The sequence below is a fragment of the Bidens hawaiensis genome, unplaced genomic scaffold (genome assembly GCF_021521415.1).
Source record: "Bidens hawaiensis isolate Kalapana, Puna unplaced genomic scaffold, B.hawaiensis_p1.1 tig00062718_1, whole genome shotgun sequence".
Lineage (NCBI taxonomy): Eukaryota > Viridiplantae > Streptophyta > Magnoliopsida > Asterales > Asteraceae > Bidens > Bidens hawaiensis.
In genome coordinates, this window is record NW_027501262.1 from 45,908 (window position 1) to 65,312 (window position 19,405).

General features: G+C 38.6%; 1 pseudogene across 1 annotated transcript; it reads right to left on the bottom strand.

Moving 5' to 3' along the window:
• Positions 1-4,391: 4,391 nt before the first annotated feature.
• Positions 4,392-8,350, bottom strand: LOC143603791 (rop guanine nucleotide exchange factor 1-like; annotated as a pseudogene). The gene is made up of 5 exons (XR_013148135.1): positions 8,077-8,350; positions 7,209-7,325; positions 6,191-6,708; positions 5,599-5,940; positions 4,392-4,728 (listed from the first exon to the last, which is right to left on the bottom strand). The product of XR_013148135.1 is annotated as a rop guanine nucleotide exchange factor 1-like (transcript).
• Positions 8,351-19,405: the final 11,055 nt, after the last annotated feature.

Sequence of the window (19,405 nt, forward strand, 5' to 3'; positions counted from 1 at the left end):
CTTCAACACTAACCGCTTAAGCTATGGGTAATGATTAAGGTCCCAAGACATTTTTTGTCACATAAGTATCACCTTTTTTTAGTATAAAACATGCAGGGCTGGCCCGTGGGCCAGCAAAATCTAGTTAGAGCTTTAGACCAAGTCCGAAAAACATTAAATATAAATATATTATAATGTCAAAGTAATTTATTGGTGTGATGGTAGGCTTGGTTATTATAAAAGTATTGGTCATGAGTTCAAAACTTCTAGTAATCAAAATTTTTTCTCAACAATTGTCATAAAAATGTCCCAAAATCTTATTTCGATTAAGGCCTTCACATTCGTTAAGCCGGCGCGTGAAAACACGTGTAATAGGTAATTCCCCTTGATGTATTTCAATCATTACTACTTCAAGACATATGTGAGCTTTATTGTAAAAACATCAATGCAATTAGAAAGGATGTAGAAGTTAATATGGTCGGAGAAGAAAATTATGTGCACCGTTGGTTGAAGTGGGTACCAATAAAGGTAAATGCTTTCGTTTGGCTTGTTGTTACAAATAAAATCCCGACTATGTTATCGCTAATTAGAAGGGGTATACAATTACTGGATGCGTTGTGCAAGTTGTGTGGAAGATCCAACGAAGACATAGAACACCTTATCATTGATTGTGAAATTGCTAGAAGAGTGTGGTTCGGTATCCAACAGTGGATTGGGCTAAGGTTGACTGATTGTAACTCTAAATCAGATAATGTACTTATCATATGCAGAGGCAGCTGATGGAAAATGGAGAAACACGGTTTACGCAATCATTCTCTCTACATGTTGGTGGATATGGAAGGCCAGAAATGCAAAGATATTTAGAAGCGAAACGTTTGGGCCAGGCAGGCTGTTGGATAACATTAAAGTCAGCTCGTTCTTGTGGGTCAAACATCGAGCTAAGATGGGTATTATAGAGTGGTCTAATTGGTGCTCTTTTGATTGCCTTTGGTTGCTTTTGGTCCAACTGTTAGTATGAGTTTTTGTTTGTTGTTCTTGTCTGTTGCATTTTTAGTGGGTTGTTTCTGATTTGCTTGTTTTAGTCTTGGGCCCAGCTACTTTTTAGATCCCACATATTAATAAAAGTGTGTTGTTCAAAAAAATAAAATTATAACACCTAATAATGCCTTGGGAATGGTGTAAGGGTTCTTTTATCAACCTATATATTACTCATTATATGTGGCTTTATAATACGCCCTGCTTGAGGTGCGCGCATATTATGTATATATGTGTAAACCCTCGGGTGAGCAAAAGTGAAATTGCACTAATTTTGACGTTATTTTACTAATCTCGTGAAAATAACGTTAAAAGTGGCGGAAGGTTAATCAGGCATCATGTGGTGGCGTTGATAGCTGAAAGACGAGGGTACATGCACCAATCAGCCGGTATCCCGATGATTGAGTGCTATGTGCTTTATGTCCAAGGCTTGATGCAAAACTACTATCGAGCAGGGGGTCTCACCGGAAGCAGCCTCTCTATCCCTATTGGGTAGAGGTAAGGCTGTCTACATCTTACCCTCCTCAGACCCTAACATAGCTTTGCTATTGGTGGGATATACTGAGTACGATGATGATGATGATGATGATACGTGGCTTTATAAAAAACCATATAGGTCGTAAGTCGTAACAAGGTGGGTGGATAATGGGTTAGTGTGTGGTGGTGAGTGATGACCGGTGACGTAAAGAACTATTCTTAGATTTTGGGATATGTTTTAGGCTTATAAGATGTGGGCTTGGGCTGAGCTATTGGCTTGGTATGATCGAGTTGAGTTTTGAGAGAACTGTCATCTTTGTATTACTGAATATATGATTAGCCCTTTTTTGTCATTTTCATTCAAAAAAAATATTTTTTAGTTATTTATGTCATTTTAGTTTTACTATCTTGTCATTTAAGTCCAAATCACTAACTCTGTTAGTTTAAATTTTAGTATGTTAAGTTAGTATACATGACAAAAATATCTTTTAATTAAAAAGAATAAATTATCATTTTCGTCAATGTGGTTTGCTTTATTTGTCATATCCATACAACAAAAGCTTGTTTTTAGCCATTTCCTTCCTCGTTGTTTCTAAAACTTGTAATTTCCATCCACTTTAATAACATCGTTAGCTCTTGTCAATTAAGATAGAGTAATTTGACAAGAGTGTCCTTACCGACATCATTTTAATAAAATTATAAATATTGTCAGGATTCGTATGAATGTTTTAACAAAACTAATTAATGTAACGAGAAATAAATAAACATAAGAACCGACCTAAATCTGCAACTTTGTTAGGATTCGAATGCAAGGTTTAACAATATTTGCAACTGCTCTGACTTTTTATGACAAAACCCAAAACTTAATCCTTTATAAACAACAGTTATTTATTTCGTTTATAATAAAATAGGTTTTAGTTATCTAAATAACTGTTAAGTAAATGGTATTAATAAGGGCACTTTTGTCAAATTACATTATTTTACATTATTCTAATTGACAAGGGCTAACGATGTTAGTAAAGTGAATCAAAATTAATTACAACTTTTAGAAAGCATGAGGACGAAAATGGCTAAAAACAAGTTTGTTTTTGATGGATATAACAAAAGTGAGTAATGCACATGGACAAAAATGACAATTTACTATATTTAATTAAAAGGTTTTTTTTGGTCATTTCATACTAACTTAAAATACTAAAACTAACATAGTTAGTGATTTTGATTGAAATAACAAGAAAATGAAACCACGAAGACATAAATGACTAGAAAATTTGTTTAGAAGAAAATGATTAAAAAAATGCAAACCATAATACGGAAATGACAATTATCTAGAGTTTTTATATAATTTTATAATAGATGTATTTATGTGCCATATTTTAGTTATTAAGGCCAATTCATTTAGATAAGTTCAATGAGTTCTTTATTAATTCTATAATAAGTTAAATGTTTTATAATCAAATTTTTATTATATATATAGGGCTCATCAGAAAGTTTCATGGTGTCAATGTAAAAACACATACAGTATCACCTGGGTTTCGTTATATATATCATTAAACTGAGCAGGGTCTGAGTTGGATCAAGTGACCCAAATATCCAACCTGAGACCAAACCAATTATAGATATCTGGTTAGGGGTTCGGTCTTAGATCGGGTGAATCCGGGTCAAGTCCGATGTAGGAAATAGATCAATGAAACATCTTTTACAAAATAAACATCAATAGGTTCAAATTCGATTTTGGCCCAACTTGTGATCTACCTAACCTAGAAAGACCGACACTAGTCCGATTATGTGTCCAGTTTGATTCTCAGAAAATTTGGGTTTGGGTTCGGTTCGGTCCGGTTCGGTCCAGTCCAGTCCAGTCTAAACCCGACGCACACCCCTACAGCCCTACTAATTGATAAATTTCTAAGGAGTCACTTATACAATTAGGCCCATATACATTATATGGATGTAAATAGTTATTAATAAAGAAAAGAACATTTTTTTTGGTATTTCAATAAAGAAAAGCTTATACATCAAAATTTAAAACTAAAGTGTTTATTTCTAATAATGTGTACTATAAATTATAAAAGCTCAAAATTGAGTTTTTTCCCGAAATGGTATGGGTGGAAAAATTATTTACCAATATAGGTTAAATGTTAATAAAATGAATATAGGTGATTGAAAAGTATTTATCAACCGAAGTTGTGGGAGCGAGTTTTTTCCCGACGCACGCCCCTTGTGAAACAGGAGTTTATTTGTGTTTAGGGATGTTAAATAAGCTTGAGACTCGTAGTTGTGTGCGGCTTGCAAATCACTCACCAGCTTGTGTAAATTACCTCATTAATAACCCAAGCTGATTTGGCCCAAGCTTGTTGGTTCATATCAATGTCGGAGCTGAAGTTAGCTAACTCGCAACTTCACAAGTACATTTGACAAAGCCTTTTGAGATTGTTAATACTTAAATAATTTAATCTAGGGTAGCTCGTTATCTGGCTCATGTAAGTTAGCTCTTTTCTTTGTATGTTAGTATCGCTTTGTTTGATACTTAAGCAATTTGAGATTGTTGTTACTTGCTAACACGTCATGTTTTTAAAAATAAACACATAAAAACACCAATTTTAAGAAAAAACAAGTCAAGCAAAACCCGTCTCTAGTTAGAGGCGAGTGGAATACAACCTCATTATCTACTCAGCTATAAAACATTAAACTGAGCTAGCTCGACTCATATTATTACCGGATCAAGCTGGAGTTATAAATTGATGAGTATAATCTACACTTACACATGACTTGATTAAAAATATGACATAATCCTAGCAACATTAATGAACTATGACTCATGTAGTCATATCTACCTACCATGAATATGTTACATGATATTACCAACTTTTACCATAGTTGAAAGAAAGAAGAAAAATTCTACAAGTACATATTATACAACTAGTTAAATGTTAATCTTTCTAAAGCCTCTTCCATTGTATCGTTGTTACTTGTTGCGCTATATGAAAGCCGTCTCTTACCGCGCTCTCTAATTGTCAAAAGCGAAGGACTCAAATCTGGTGGTGCCACCATGGAAGATCATGAACTTCCACGGACCTTTGGCCTTTGAAGCCGGGCACTAGCGGAAACACCAGCTGTCGCCATGGCTCGTTTCTTGGTGGCATTGTCGACATAAAGAAGATCATCAATCCTTGCCATTAAATTGAAAGCTAAACTTTCTATCACCCTTGAGTAGCTCTCGAGTATAGCTTGTCCTACATCCTGCAACAAAAGGAAGCTCGTTTTTATATGCTTGATTCGGTTTATGTTATGTTTTATATAACAACAGAAAATTAGATAAAACAAAACATAGAATTAGTTTAAAGAACACAGGATATACAATAGAGCTGAAAATTTATGACAAGATCATTAACTCAACACAAAGTTAAATGGGTTATAGTCATAAACAGGTTGACAGGTTTATAACATGAGTATAAACATGTCTGAGCGAGTTTAATTCTCCTAATATGTTTATGGCACAAAGAACACATTTAACTAATCATGCTAAATGGGTTAACTAGCCGACACGACATACTTAAGACCCACTTAAGACCCATTTATGTTAAACAACATGCTTAGATTAATAATTTTATAAATTTGTTAAATACATCACAATTAAATTCCGTCCCCTGACCGGCTAAACTAGTTGGTTAAGAACTTTATGAGTTGTAACTTTTACTTATCGTGTTAAGTGAGTCGTGTCAAATGATCCGTGCCATGTTATGGAACTGGTTATAATTAATCATATTAAACATGTAATGTTGTGTAATCTACTTATTAAACACGCCACGTTAACGTTCGAGTACATGCCATATTTTAGTTAAATGCGTCCTATTCAAGTTAAATACTAATGTTAAATGTGCCGTTTTGAAATGCTCTATTTAACACGACACGTTTTTCCAAACCTTAAATTATACGTTCAACCAATCCACATCCAGCCAAAGTAGATTTCTAATGCATAAAACACCCTAAATCGTTTTATTCACAAAGTAGCCTATTTTGTAACTTTAATTAACTTTTCTTATCATAATTTAAACACTAATTGATTAGTCTATCCAGACCCTTATCAACAACTTGGTACAAAGAACATACCTTATTCGATTGAATCTTATCAAGATCCAGTCTTGTTCTTGGAAGGCCCGGGAACTGGAGTTTTAAGTTCTTCAAAAGGGTACTTGCCCGAACCGAAAGAAGTTTACTTTTTTGTTTATCGCCACCAAGCCCCTTAACATTTCCCTTCCATGGAAGCTTTCCGGTTGCATGAGTCTTTGAGCATTTTCTTGACCAAATATGCATGGCTGCTTCAATCCTGTTGGCTATTTGAAGAGTGGTGCATTCTGATGACATTTCCAAGTAATCCAAAAGAGACTCGGGTGAAAACTGTGCGGTAGTTATATAACGATGAAGTGTTTCGCCTAAACAAACTTTCGCGTTCTGAAACAAACCAAAAATAAAAATATAACTAGAGAAGTTAGAAAATTTAACAAAGTAACTCGTTTAAAATTTTTAACATTAAGGCAATCCGACTGGCTAGCCGATCAAAATGATGAAATGTCACAATTTCAGTTGGTTACTTACCTTTTACATTAACTTTAACTTTTGGAACTCTGGTGAATTTTACCAACCATAAATTAGTTGGTTACTAAAAGGAAAAAATCATTCTAGAGTTGGTCACAATTCATACCTTAGGCAAGGTCTCTAAATAAATATCAGGAACTTCCATTTGTGACAACACATTGCTATTAATCGAAGCAGCCGCTTTAAATATCTGATTACTACACGCCCTGCATTGTTTCAACCTCCTAACTGTATTATCCGACAACCCGTTAGTTGGAACCTTTGGAAAAGGCAACCACCACTTCTCTTCATACTGAACTAACGGGCTATCCGATTGTGACCCGTTGGAATGTCCTTCAGCCGTTGACCGGTCAACGTAACAGAACTCTGAGTCATGGAACCCGTCAAGCATGGTTACTAGCATCATGTCTAGCTTTTTGAGAGACGGGAGGTTTACATATAAGTCAGACCGCGGTCTAGTCACCATGACCTCAAAGGTCCCACCATCCGGGAATTCTTGAAATGATGGTGTGAGTTCGACTATGGAGTCGCTTACTGATAGAAGCCATTCCATTTCTTTTCTCCAGATTGACTTGCTTTGTTGACTTAATGGTTCTAGCTTCCATAGGTCACCAAATACAGTAGCTGTAAATAAAGAACAGTTTCATCATTAAGGTTGTTCAAAATGCTCGCAGCTTGCATGAAAAAAACTTGTTTGTAAATGAGATGAGCCGAGCCTGAGCTAGAGTTGGCTCGGCTTGTGGCTCGCACGATTGACTCATTTAAATTTGAAAACCTAGTTGTTTGACGTTGAATTTTGTGTGTCAACTATTTTTTTATAAAACTAAATTTTGATATAAATTTCTTCACTCATTCACCCAACTATTTTTACACATACTAGCATAGTTCTTCTTGGTATCAATTATTTTACCAAGAACTAACACATGTAGTGACAATTATCAGACTGGAAAACAACTTCTTTGACCTTTTCAAGTCAACTACTGTATATATTAAACTACATTGTAATAAGAACCAAATTTGCTCTAACTTTAGGACATACTACCATATTTCATTCTTGTTATTAACTAGTTTACAACAGCTAACAAGATCTTTGACCGTTATGAGCAAGTGAAAAGGAAACAAACCAGAAAGATGTGTAATTGCATTGGAGATAGCAAGAGCAGTACAAACTCCATTTCCTCTTCCAGTCATATCTTCTCCGAGCAATAGCTTTGAAAACCGATCTTTCATCAACTGAATCTCTGCATATTACATAATAATCCAAAAATTACAACAAAAAAAACCACAAAATCTTCACAATTACAAATTAAACTTTCCCCTCTGAAAATAATCAAAAGTATACAAAACAATTAGCCCAATTTCCCTTCTTTTAAGGTCAAATCTATGACCATCAACTTCTAGTTTTGCTAAATTCGAATAAAAAAAAGAGCAATTATAAACAATTAGCTCAATTTTCTTTCTTTTTAGGTCAAAATTCAACTTTAGCATCTTGAAATCAATAAAAACTCTATGAAATTAGCCAAAATTCTCTTCTTTCTAGGTCAAATCTATGACCATAAACTTCCAATTTGACTTAATTGAATAACAAAACAAAAAAAAAAACAGAGCAGTTATTAACAAATTGCTCAATTTCTCTGTTTAAATCATAAAAAAATCCAAATAATTAGACCACTTTTCATTCTTTTTAGGTCAAATCTATATGACCATCAACTTCCAATTTCACTCAACTTGAATCAAAATGACAAAAAAACAGAACAATTATTAACAAAACAGAGCAATTATTAACAATTGAGCCAAATTCAACTTTCCCATCTCAAAATCATCAAAAATTTCAAATAATTTGCCCAATTATCATTTATTTTAAGTCAAATACATGACCATAAACTTTCAATTAAACTCAATTTGAACCAAAATGTAAAAAAAAAAAAAAACAGAGCGATTATTAACAAAAACAGAGCAATATTCAATCTCCAACTCCAAATTCCAAATTACCAGTCACATTTTCACTCTCAGCTTTCCCATTACACTTCCCTCCAACCCCGGGTTTAACCCCGTGCCCAAACGACGTAAACCTCTGCCCGATCAACGTGAGAAGTGGACGCGACGGGCGAATCAAAAGAAGAAGCCCCACAACTCTCGGATTCACTGACGTCAGCACTGACACTGTAATCCTCAAACCGGTTGTGATCAGATTCGTCCCCTGATGATGAGTAAGTCTCCATTATTCGAATTGCGACAATGATTTGGTGATAAAAAAGAATGAATTGGTGGTGATGGTGAATGTGATCGGAGTGTGAAAAAAGTTATAAGTGTTAAAGGTGTTTTGTTCTTTACAGTTATGTGTGTCAACATGGTGTTGGACGGGTGGCCCATCATGCTGGAGATTTATTATTATTATTATTATTATTATTATTATTATTATTTGCTTTTGGTTTTGTTTTATTCTTTCTTCAATGGTGACGGTGGAAGTGGGACAATGTACTTGTTTGAGTTTATGTTTAGGAACGGAATATTAGTCATAATCAGTTTCACATGTTCTGTTTTTGTTCCTTAAATCAGACCGTGTTTGTATTTATTTCTAAAAATGTGTACAGTTGAGATTATTAGAGCTACTATACTCTACTACTCTATGTACTCGATAGCAGTGAGATAGCTGTTAGCGGACCTTTGCAAAATAGCGATACGGGATAGCGGGCTGTTATTAACGGTGCTATTAGCTGCTATCTGACCGATTTTTATTCCTAGATAGCGGTTATAGCATTGATTTTCAAGGTTGGTATATTTGGACTAAATTAAAAAAAGGCCATAATCGTTCAAACTTCAAATTTGAACTATTGTTTGTTTATAATCGATTCTTTTATCCAAACCCTAGAAAAATCATGTTCTCACCTTTTCGTCTACCAACGATTCCTTGGTCTATGTGGACTCGAAGGAAGATTTCATAGCTTATGATTGAGTCATGTTTTAGTTATTGATACTTTTGTGATTTTTTTCTTTTGATATTACTGTTAATATATCTATTGCTTGATATTAAAATTGCCACATTCTCACCACCATCCCACATGAATAACCTATATCTCAAATAGCGTCCATGGCCGCTATCAATTTTTTACCACATTAACTACATAGCTACTACTATTGTACGTGAAAATGCGTCTCATCGTGTAGGAACAGGTTAAAGGTATGTTTGACAAAACTAGCTTGTGGCTGGAAGCTAGTAGCTGTAATTTTTTAGATATATTTAGGTGTTTCACAGAATGACTGGAGTTTTTAATAAAATGTATAAAATCGTCAAAATGGACACAATTAAAAATACATAACACTAAATATATATATCTTGGAAGATTATTTAAGAAATTTTAAATATTAAAAGTTTGTGTTTTTTTTAAACGCTACTAGCATGACTTTCTAGCTTTAAACATTTTCTTTTAACTTAAAAATTTCAAATTCTTTCAACCAAACAAGATTTTTTTTATTGAGTATGAGTTTTTTTTAAAAGATTGAATGCATATGCTTCTAAAAGCATCTAAAGCTTCTTATCAAACATACCTTTAATTTATTATATGTTCGAAAGCTACCGTGTATTAATGTTGAAACAAAGTTTGTAATTAAAGTTGGATAGGTAAAAGATAAATGTTTAAAATTATGTGACAAACTCTAAAAAGACCTAAATTATAAAAAAAATGAATTTAAAGAAGGCTGCCTTTTAATTTTATTCGTCATTTTATATAGTCTCTTACTTTTTAATTTTTTAGTTTTTATATGTTTAACTTTGGTATTTTTTTTTATAAAATAATTAGTTTATAACTTTATTTATTATTTGAATTATTGGTTATTGGTGTGATTTTATTAAATTAATTTGTATTGATTGCCAAGTGTGATTTACCTTACCACCGACACCATCATCTTCAAGTACCATCTCACAACCCAACATTCTCACCCACAAGTCACTACCACCACCTTCTTTGCCAACCACCATTCACTGTTAAATTGTAAATACCCAACCACCTGAACTTACAGAAGTGAATCAAATGTCCACATGGGGTTCATCAAGACTCTTAAAGGGAAACAGTTTTGTTTCATTCTAAAGGGATTTGAGTTAGTTCGGATAAAATGTGCAACTATGTTTAGCTAAACGGGTTGTGTTTAGGTTAGGTTAACCATACAAGTTCCTTCTTTGATCGGTTTAAATCGGGTTGTGTTTAGGTTAGGTTAACCATACAAGTTCCTTCTTTGATCGGTTTAAATCGTTTTAATTTTATACGTATTTTCTCAAATGTGTTTCTAGTTATAACAATAATCAAATATTTTAAACCAAAGATTAAAAATATAAAAGAGAAACAAACATCAAATTTTATAGCTTAAAATGTTAACTAATTTTATAATTTTTTTTTCTTTAATATGTTAATCCAGAACACTAAATATGGAATGAGTGACATAACGGAAAAACTTAACATTCGTTAGTGTAAATGAGTAAAACCGAGCCAAATATGCAAATAAAAGATAAAAGAATAAAACTCATTTTCGAAAATAACTTATTCCATAATTTAGCTAATTCAGAAGGACAAAAATTGCAATTTTCTCTAGAATAAAGTTTTGGGTTAGTTAAATGTCATTTATATGTCTTGTTTGGGTCTATATGTTATGATTTTCACATAGACTCTTGTTAGGTTTGACTATTTCATTTGCGAGCACTACCGATTTATAAGTCGTAAAAACACCATATATATCTGCCACTATGTTGTTTTTATTTTAAACGTTTACTTATTTTGACAAATTATCTGTTTCATACAGAACTATATACTTACACTTATTTCGAAACAAACGCTTTGATTCATTTTGGTACGACACCTAATGAGGCTATAAGATATTGATTGGAATTAAAAGTAAGTAGGTCATGCTGAACTTTTAATTTCACTTATAACCATTTAAGAGATGTTGGGTTGGTGGAACAAAAATAATAATTTAACAAATCACTTAATTTTAAATAAATTTGATTTAAACAGAGTGATTTAACAAATAATATAACATACATTAAATCAAAACTATTTCACTTGAATGTGCTTGTTGAAAAATAAATTCCTTTTTTTTTCTTTTTAGCTTGTTGCAAATATACGCATTGGTATAAAAAGAATTATTGTTAATTTAAAAATTAAATAATGATACTCTTTTTTACATAAACTTGGATTTATCTCTCTTATTATGATACTCATTTTCACTGAAACTTGGATTTATATCTATTTATGAATTTACGTTCTTTATTACGGTACTGAAGAGGTAGGTCCCAGCAGAGCCCAGTTGGACCCGCAAGACTCACCTTAAACAGGGACGTCTGCGCAGAGACCAACTGGATCCGCAGGACCAACCATGCTCAGAGAAGTGACGTCCTTACGCGCAGTATGCAAGCTGGTCCCGCAGGAAATGCCTCCCATGGTGAAGGACTCCGCCTGTTCCCGCAGCCTCGGATACAAGCCATGAGGGAAGGCCACCCGCGCAGCATGGCTACACGCACTAGGCACTTAACTCTCCCCAGTGTCACCTGAAGGAATGAGCAAAGGCGGGAGGGGGAAAACTCCCGCCTAAATGAGCCAGTCCGTATGATGGAGGATCTTTTGTGTGATACCTGACGAGGTACAGACAAAAGATCTGACCAAGAATGTGACAGCTCGCTGACAGCAGCATGGCAGACAGCACGCCACAGCACTGTGACCAATAGCCGCCGCCTACCCACCAACTCCTGCCATACCACGTGCCTAGCCTGTTGTTGGCAGAAGAGGAAGAGTGCACGACACGCCTGCTCTGTGTCAGCCGCTACCTATCCACCACTCACAGGCAGGGCACGTGCATAGGTTACAGTTGGTAGCGTGTTGGGCCGGCTAAACCCCTTGGAAACCTACCTTCGGCTATAAATACCCCAAATGGTATGACCATCTCATCTTATCATATTATCATCATATATACCTGATATCTGCTCTAGCAATCTCTTAATATACTTTTATATTTAAAGAGCAATCTAGTCTGATTCTCACGCCGGAGGGTGGTCACAAGGAGGAACCCCCCCTTCTCAGTGACGAGCTCACGGTGTCTGTTTTGCAGGTTATCAGAAGAACCATCTTCCAAGGGTCTAACCCCTCGTGGGAAACAGCTCTCCAACCCCCAGGTTACCAGTAATCTGTCGGGGTTCGACTGGTGTTTCTTCATTGGCGCCATCCGTGCATAAAGCTAGAACTTCATTTTTCTCCAGTTTTTTCAAACTTCTAGAAAGATGGTTAAAGAAACTCCGGTAACCACAACCCCAGCTACTGGAGGGAATACCGGCAACACAGTTTTTACAAACACTACCCCGGTTACCCAAGCCGGGGCAAGTGAAGTAAATTTTACGAACACTACCCCAGTTACCCAAGCTGGGGCAAGTGCAGTAAATAATCGCCCACTGGGATTCACCGATACCCAGTTTAAAAAACGAACAAGACTCCCCCGCCAAACTCTCGATGAAGTTAAGGCATGGGCGGAGGCACGACAAAAGGAATTCCAAGCTGAGTTGGACGAACGCTTGCGTTCCGTCCAACAGGCCGACGAATTCGAAGAATACTTGGACAATGACTCGGAGGAATCCGACTCCGACGCGAACCCTCGCCATAGGGCAAAAGGGAAGCGTAAGGAAACGGACTCCCAACCGAGAAGGCATTTTGGACAAACCTTCAAACCAAAAAGCACAGATGGAAGTTCACGAGACTTCTCCAAAACGTACAGACCGAACGTTGCAAATGCGGGAACGTCCAAATTTGCAAGGGACATTGCGGAAGCAATTGCCCCAAAAAGTGCCAAACAAATGCCCAACATAGGCACTTATGATGGTATGTCCGACCCAGACGACCATTTGAACAGGTTCATAGCAGGGGCAACCGTCAGCAACTGGACGGAACCCACGTGGTGTTACATGTTTCAAATGACACTGGTGGGGGCTGCTAGGGTTTGGTTTGATCGTTTACCGGTTAACCACATTTACGACTGGGCAGACTTCCAGCAGAAGTTTAGCCAACACTTCAGCCAGCAGCGAAAGTATACCGAGGAGCAATGGACAATCCTCAAATGCATACGGGAAGAAGATGAATCTCTCCCAAACTTCATCACTCGCTTCAACTCAAAGAAGTTAAGTTTGGGCAATATCAGCGAGGATCTTGTTCGCGCAGCCTTCATCCAGGGCGCGCAGGACCCAGAGCTTATCCGCACCCTAACGGGTAAAGATGGAATGCCATCCACATGGGATGGCATCATGACAGCAGCTAAACGCTATGCGGAAACGGAGAAGCAACTGGGTAGAGACCTTCCGCAGAGCACAAACCTTTACACCCAGAGGACGAGAGAGGACAACGTCCTCACCGCCCGATTGAACAAAAAACGGAAGCAAGGCATTTGGCAGTCAAGGGTAAACTTTGACACCTCATCCGGCTTACAGCACCGATTGGGTGAAAGGGATAATGTAAAGCTGCACCGGAACTCCAGATGGACGCCACTTACCAAAAGCGTCACTGACATATTTGCTACTGAAGAGCTCCCATGGCCAAAGCCTCCAGTAATCCGACATCGTCACGATGCTGATCGGAGCAAGTACTGTGACTATCACAGAACAAAAGGCCACAACACTGAAGAATGCATAGACGTAAAAGACATGGTCGAAACATTCGTCAGAGATGGGACGCTCGCACACCTCGTGGCGAAATAAAAGCTAAGCAGGCAGGCAGGTGCGTGTGGAACCATGGCTGGGGTAAACATGAATAAAAAATCAGCTTCAATATGGAGACTACATGCTGCGTAAAGAACGAGACCCCGAAACAGGTGCGTGTCGGCTCGATGGCACTCCTGTCCCAACATGGAAGGGAGTTCAATTACACAGTTTGCATGTAATCAATTCCAATTTGTACAGAAAAGGCCAAGAGCCACTTCTAATGGAAATGATTCTCTTTCAAACGTCGAAGCTGATGATTTACATTTATACTTTTGTACACTCTAATATGCCGGTTTTCACCGCATAATTACAAAAAACGTCATTGCATGGGAAGGCGGTCCTACCCGCACGAACCCAAAAAGCATGATAAACCTTCACGCAGGTCAGTTGAAGGGGAAAAAAGTTACCATATGAAAGTGCTGGTCTATCCGCATGAATCATTCGAGGGAACTGCACCAACCTATCAACAACCGCGCGTGGGACAGTTCAAAATTCTTAAGAGGAAAAGGTAAACCTATACGCAGGTCAGATATGGGTAAAGTTATGCCATCCTACTAAGTGCAAGTGACGGGTCTACCCGCACAATCACGAAAGAGGAAGCAAAACTTCACACCTATTATCAGCCACGTTCAAAGGTTAACTTATCCTCAACAGGCAAACCTTCACGCAGGTCAGTTGAAGGAGTTCAATTATTCCATTAAATGAAAGTGCCGATCTATCCGCACGAATCATGAAAGGAAGATGAACACTAACCTATCAACAACCGCGCGTCGAACGGTTAAAACTATCCAACACTGGTGACGGCATTCACATTACGTGAAGTCGTTGCATGGGAAGGCGGTCTTACCCGCACGAACCCAATAACGTGGCAAACCTTCACGCAGGTCAGTTGAAGGAGAAGAGTTCGATTATTCCATTAAATGAAAGTGCCGGTCTATCCGCACGAATCATGAAAGGAAGATGAACACTAACCTATCGACAGCCGCGCGTCGAACGGTTCAAAACAAAATTCTTAAAAAGGTAAGAAAAACCTACACGCAGGTCAGGTATGGGTAAAAGTTTTGCCATCCTACCAAGTGCAAGTGACGGTTCTACCCGCGCTATCACGAAAGAGGAAGCAAAACTTCACACCTATTATCAACCACGTTCAAAGGTTAACTTATCCTCAAAAAGTAAGAAAAACCTACACGCAGGTTAGATAAAAGTTAAAGTTTAGCCATCCTACCAAGTGCAAGTGACGGTTCTACCCGCACAATCACGAAGGAGGAAGCGAAACTTTAACCCACTATCAACCACGTTCAAAGGTTCTTATTCTAAACACTTGGAAAATTGCTATTTTAAACTAAGTATGCAAGTCATAAGTTTATAAAGCAAAGAATCCAATGAAAGGAATAACAATCGTATATTTCAATGATATATTACAACAGTGGCCGGGTAACTACCCGCCTAAAAGAAATCTATACAAAGCTAAGTCTATCCTAGCAGTGGGAAGGGATCTTCAGGATCAGGCTTCAGGGCCACCTCCGCTTGGACCAGCACCGTCAGAGCGCGGCTGCCCAAGGAAAGCCTTAAGGATGTTTAGCCCATCATCAGCAGCAGCAGCTTCGTTCACCTTCTCCACCACTGGATGCGGGAAGGCAGCGTACTGGTTCACAGCTTGGTCATAAGCAGCTTCAGTATTAACATTGAATAAAGGGAAGTTGGAGGGCGGAAAGCCTCTCTCAGCAAACCCTAGACCAAGCAGGAAGCCAGTCTTCTCCCCATCCTCATGAGAAGCGTTGAGGGCTGTGCTCATCGCATCGTCATAAGAGGTCTCTGAAAGGACCCGACGCACAACCTACAAGAGAATACAAGTTAGAACATTTTCTAATTACGAGCGGAAAGCGTAAAGAAAAAGTTAAAGATACCTGAGGCAACGCTTCTCGAAGCAGCCATTGGAGGGTAGCTTGACTTTCTTTGTAAGCACGTTCGGCTCCGCTCTTATCAAGGTTGGCAAGTTGAACTTCCTTGGCGGCAGCCTCTTCGACGCTTTTGAGTTTCCTTTCAGTGCGGTCAAGCACCCCCCTCTGGTCAAGGATCTCCTGCAGCTTCTTGGCATCTTCCATTGCCAAGGCGTCATGAGCATGCTGAAGAGCCTTTAATTTGCATTTAAGCTGCTCATTCTCTTCGCGAAGCGGCTCAGCAACAGCTTCAGCCTTGGCAGCCCTCTCAGTTGAGTTTCGCGCAGTCTCCTTGGCCAGCCGAAGCTGTTCATTCACAGCTTGGGCAGCCTTGGAGCGGGCCTCGAGTCGCGCCTGGACTTCAACCTCGAGGGCCTTGAATGCCTTCTCCTTCTCGGCTGCGGCAGCGGCCAACTGCCGGTTCTCCTCCCGAAGAGCCCGCGCTTCAGATACATCTTTGGCGCGAGCTGCTTTTAACTTGTCGTTTTCACGACAAAGCAGCTCGACGCGGGGCTGCGTCCGGGCCTGGAGAACCCGAAGCTCATTGGTTAGCCTACCCTCTTGGTAGCTAGCCATGGCAACAGCTGTTGACAGAACGTGTGCCAGTAATTTCGCGGCCACGCGCCCGAAAAATCGCGCCCACGCGCTTGAAAAAGCGTCTGGAATGACCATATAATGTCACGTCACCATAACTTCCTGCACGTCCTGACACAGTCAGAAGAAACCGTCGCACGACGTTTCAGAGGTTTGGACTGTTCCTATCTTTCCACCAACCTTTCGAATTTCAAAATTCAAAATTTAAAAAGAAGCGGGAAAATACCCCCAAACCTTGGCGAACAAGTAACCATAAGACGGATGCGGGTACAGTGTTAAGGCAAAACCCTTCACATACCTAGCACCCGCAGGGAATTGAAGCCAAGAAAACCTTGGCGAACAAGTAACCATAAGACGGATGCGGGTACAGTGTTAAGGCAAAACCCTTCACATACCTAACACCCGCAGGGAATTGAAGCCAAGTACCTCGGCAACCAAGTAACTATAAGACAGGTGCGGGTACAGTGTAAAGGCAAAACCCTTCACATACCTAGCACCCGCAGGGAATTGACGCCAGGAATACCTTGGAAGTAAAGTAACCGTAAGACGAGCGCAGGTACAGTGTTAAGGCAAAACCCTTCACATACCTAGCGCTCCGCTGGGAATTGAAACCAAGAAGGATCTTCTGGGCAATGCTTGCGGAAAAGGAAATAACATCCCCGCATAGCGGAAACGTTGAGAACTACGTTGTTTGAAGCTCCAGGATGGAATTGGTGGTTTTAACATAATTGATCACTATGTTCAAAACTACCAAAACCTCATGGAGAATCCACACAACTGGGACTCAATGCTCCTGACTTGCGAGGAGGTTACAGACCTACCCGCATCATACCCAAAGACCAAGCAGGAAACTCGGGCATTTCTGCAAGTGACAAGGACTTCCCATGGAAAACCTTACAAAACCCTTTTCAAAACCCTTTTAAGTCCAAAAGTTCACCTCACTTTATTAAACACGCATGAGAAGAACATTGGACTGGGGGGACTTGAAGAGGTAGGTCCCAGCAGAGCCCAGTTGGACCCGCAAGACTCACCTTAAACAGGGACGTCTGCGCAGAGACCAACTGGATCCGCAGGACCAACCATGCTCAGAGAAGTGACGTCCTTACGCGCAGTATGCAAGCTGGTCCCGCAGGAAATGCCTCCCATGGTGAAGGACTCCGCCTGTTCCCGCAGCCTCGGATACAAGCCATGAGGGAAGGCCACCCGCGCAGCATGGCTACACGCACTAGGCACTTAACTCTCCCCAGTGTCACCTGAAGGAATGAGCAAAGGCGGGAGGGGGAAAACTCCCGCCTAAATGAGCCAGTCCGTATGATGGAGGATCTTTTGTGTGATACCTGACGAGGTACAGACAAAAGATCTGACCAAGAATGTGACAGCTCGCTGACAGCAGCATGGCAGACAGCACGCCACAGCACTGTGACCAATAGCCGCCGCCTACCCACCAACTCCTGCCATACCACGTGCCTAGCCTGTTGTTGGCAGAAGAGGAAGAGTGCACGACACGCCTGCTCTGTGTCAGCCGCTACCTATCCACCACTCACAGGCAGGGCACGTGCATAGGTTACAGTTGGTAGCGTGTTGGGCCGGCTAAACCCCTTGGAAACCTACCTTCGGCTATAAATACCCCAAATGGTATGACCATCTCATCTTATCATATTATCATCATATATACCTGATATCTGCTCTAGCAATCTCTTAATATACTTTTATATTTAAAGAGCAATCTAGTCTGATTCTCACGCCGGAGGGTGGTCACAAGGAGGAACCCCCCATTCTCAGTGACGAGCTCACGGTGTCTGTTTTGCAGGTTATCAGAAGAACCATCTTCCAAGGGTCTAACCCCTCGTGGGAAACAGCTCTCCAACCCCCAGGTTACCAGTAATCTGTCGGGGTTCGACTGGTGTTTCTTCAGGTACTAAATAGGGGTTTAAAGTATCGAGTTAATGTGTTGCTTGGTTTGGGGATAGTGGGTTTAATCGTTGAACAAGAACACAAATCTTATATTTATCTGTGTTAATAATATTAACCTTAGTCTGAACATACTTAAAGCGTGTAGCACGAACATGACTTGTTTAACATATTTATCTACATGAGTCAAACGTGTTGTAAAATGTAAACATCGTTTAATAAGAAAATGACAAATCAATTTGTTTGATTTTCATAAATGGGATATGGCAGGTTGTAATAAATGGATTGAACGAGTTGATGAGTTCAACTGTTTAACCAAATATGACGAGTCACCAAACAAGTTTGGCAAGTTGTAATGCATATGTTAATTGGGTTGATGTATTGACTTATCTAGTTGAACATTTTGACAGATTAACATGCCACATGTTTATTAAATATATGTGACTTTTTTGAATTTGATTATTTTGTATCGTGTTTTGGATGATATTAATATTTGCAACCCGTTTAAAACTATCATTCCTGCTTTTATATTTATGAATATCTAAATGAGGATGATTGATGCAATAAAAAAACCATTCATGTATCAACATTAGTTAGAAAGTCATATCATAGCATGTAACTAACATTTAACACTTGTATGAACCAAAAATATTCGGATATGTCCATCAAAAACATACAACTATGCTTTTTCAATTCGGGGTAGACTTCCTCATCTATCCAGAAATTTTCAACACTAAGGGTATTTAATTACATAAATTTTCTTTTATCCGTAATATACACACTCAAAACACATACCTCTATTATAAACAACAAACGAAACAAGATTTATGTAAGTCTGAGTGTGTAAATGTTTTTGATGAAATGCGTGGATGAAATCATTGTTTATAACAGGTTTGTGGGTTTAAGGTTTAATTAGAATTATTATGTTGATATTGATTGCAGTGGCGGATCTAGGAATTTTTTTTAGGTGGTTCCCTCTTAATTTATAAGGTGGTTCCTACGCGTCTTCTATATATCCGTACACTATTATTTCGAAACTCGGGTGGTTCCGGGGAACCACCCGTTTGTATGCTGGATCCGCCAATGATTGATTGAAAGGTTTTCCTCTAAAAAAACCTTTGATAATTTAAAATTATTTAATGTTTAT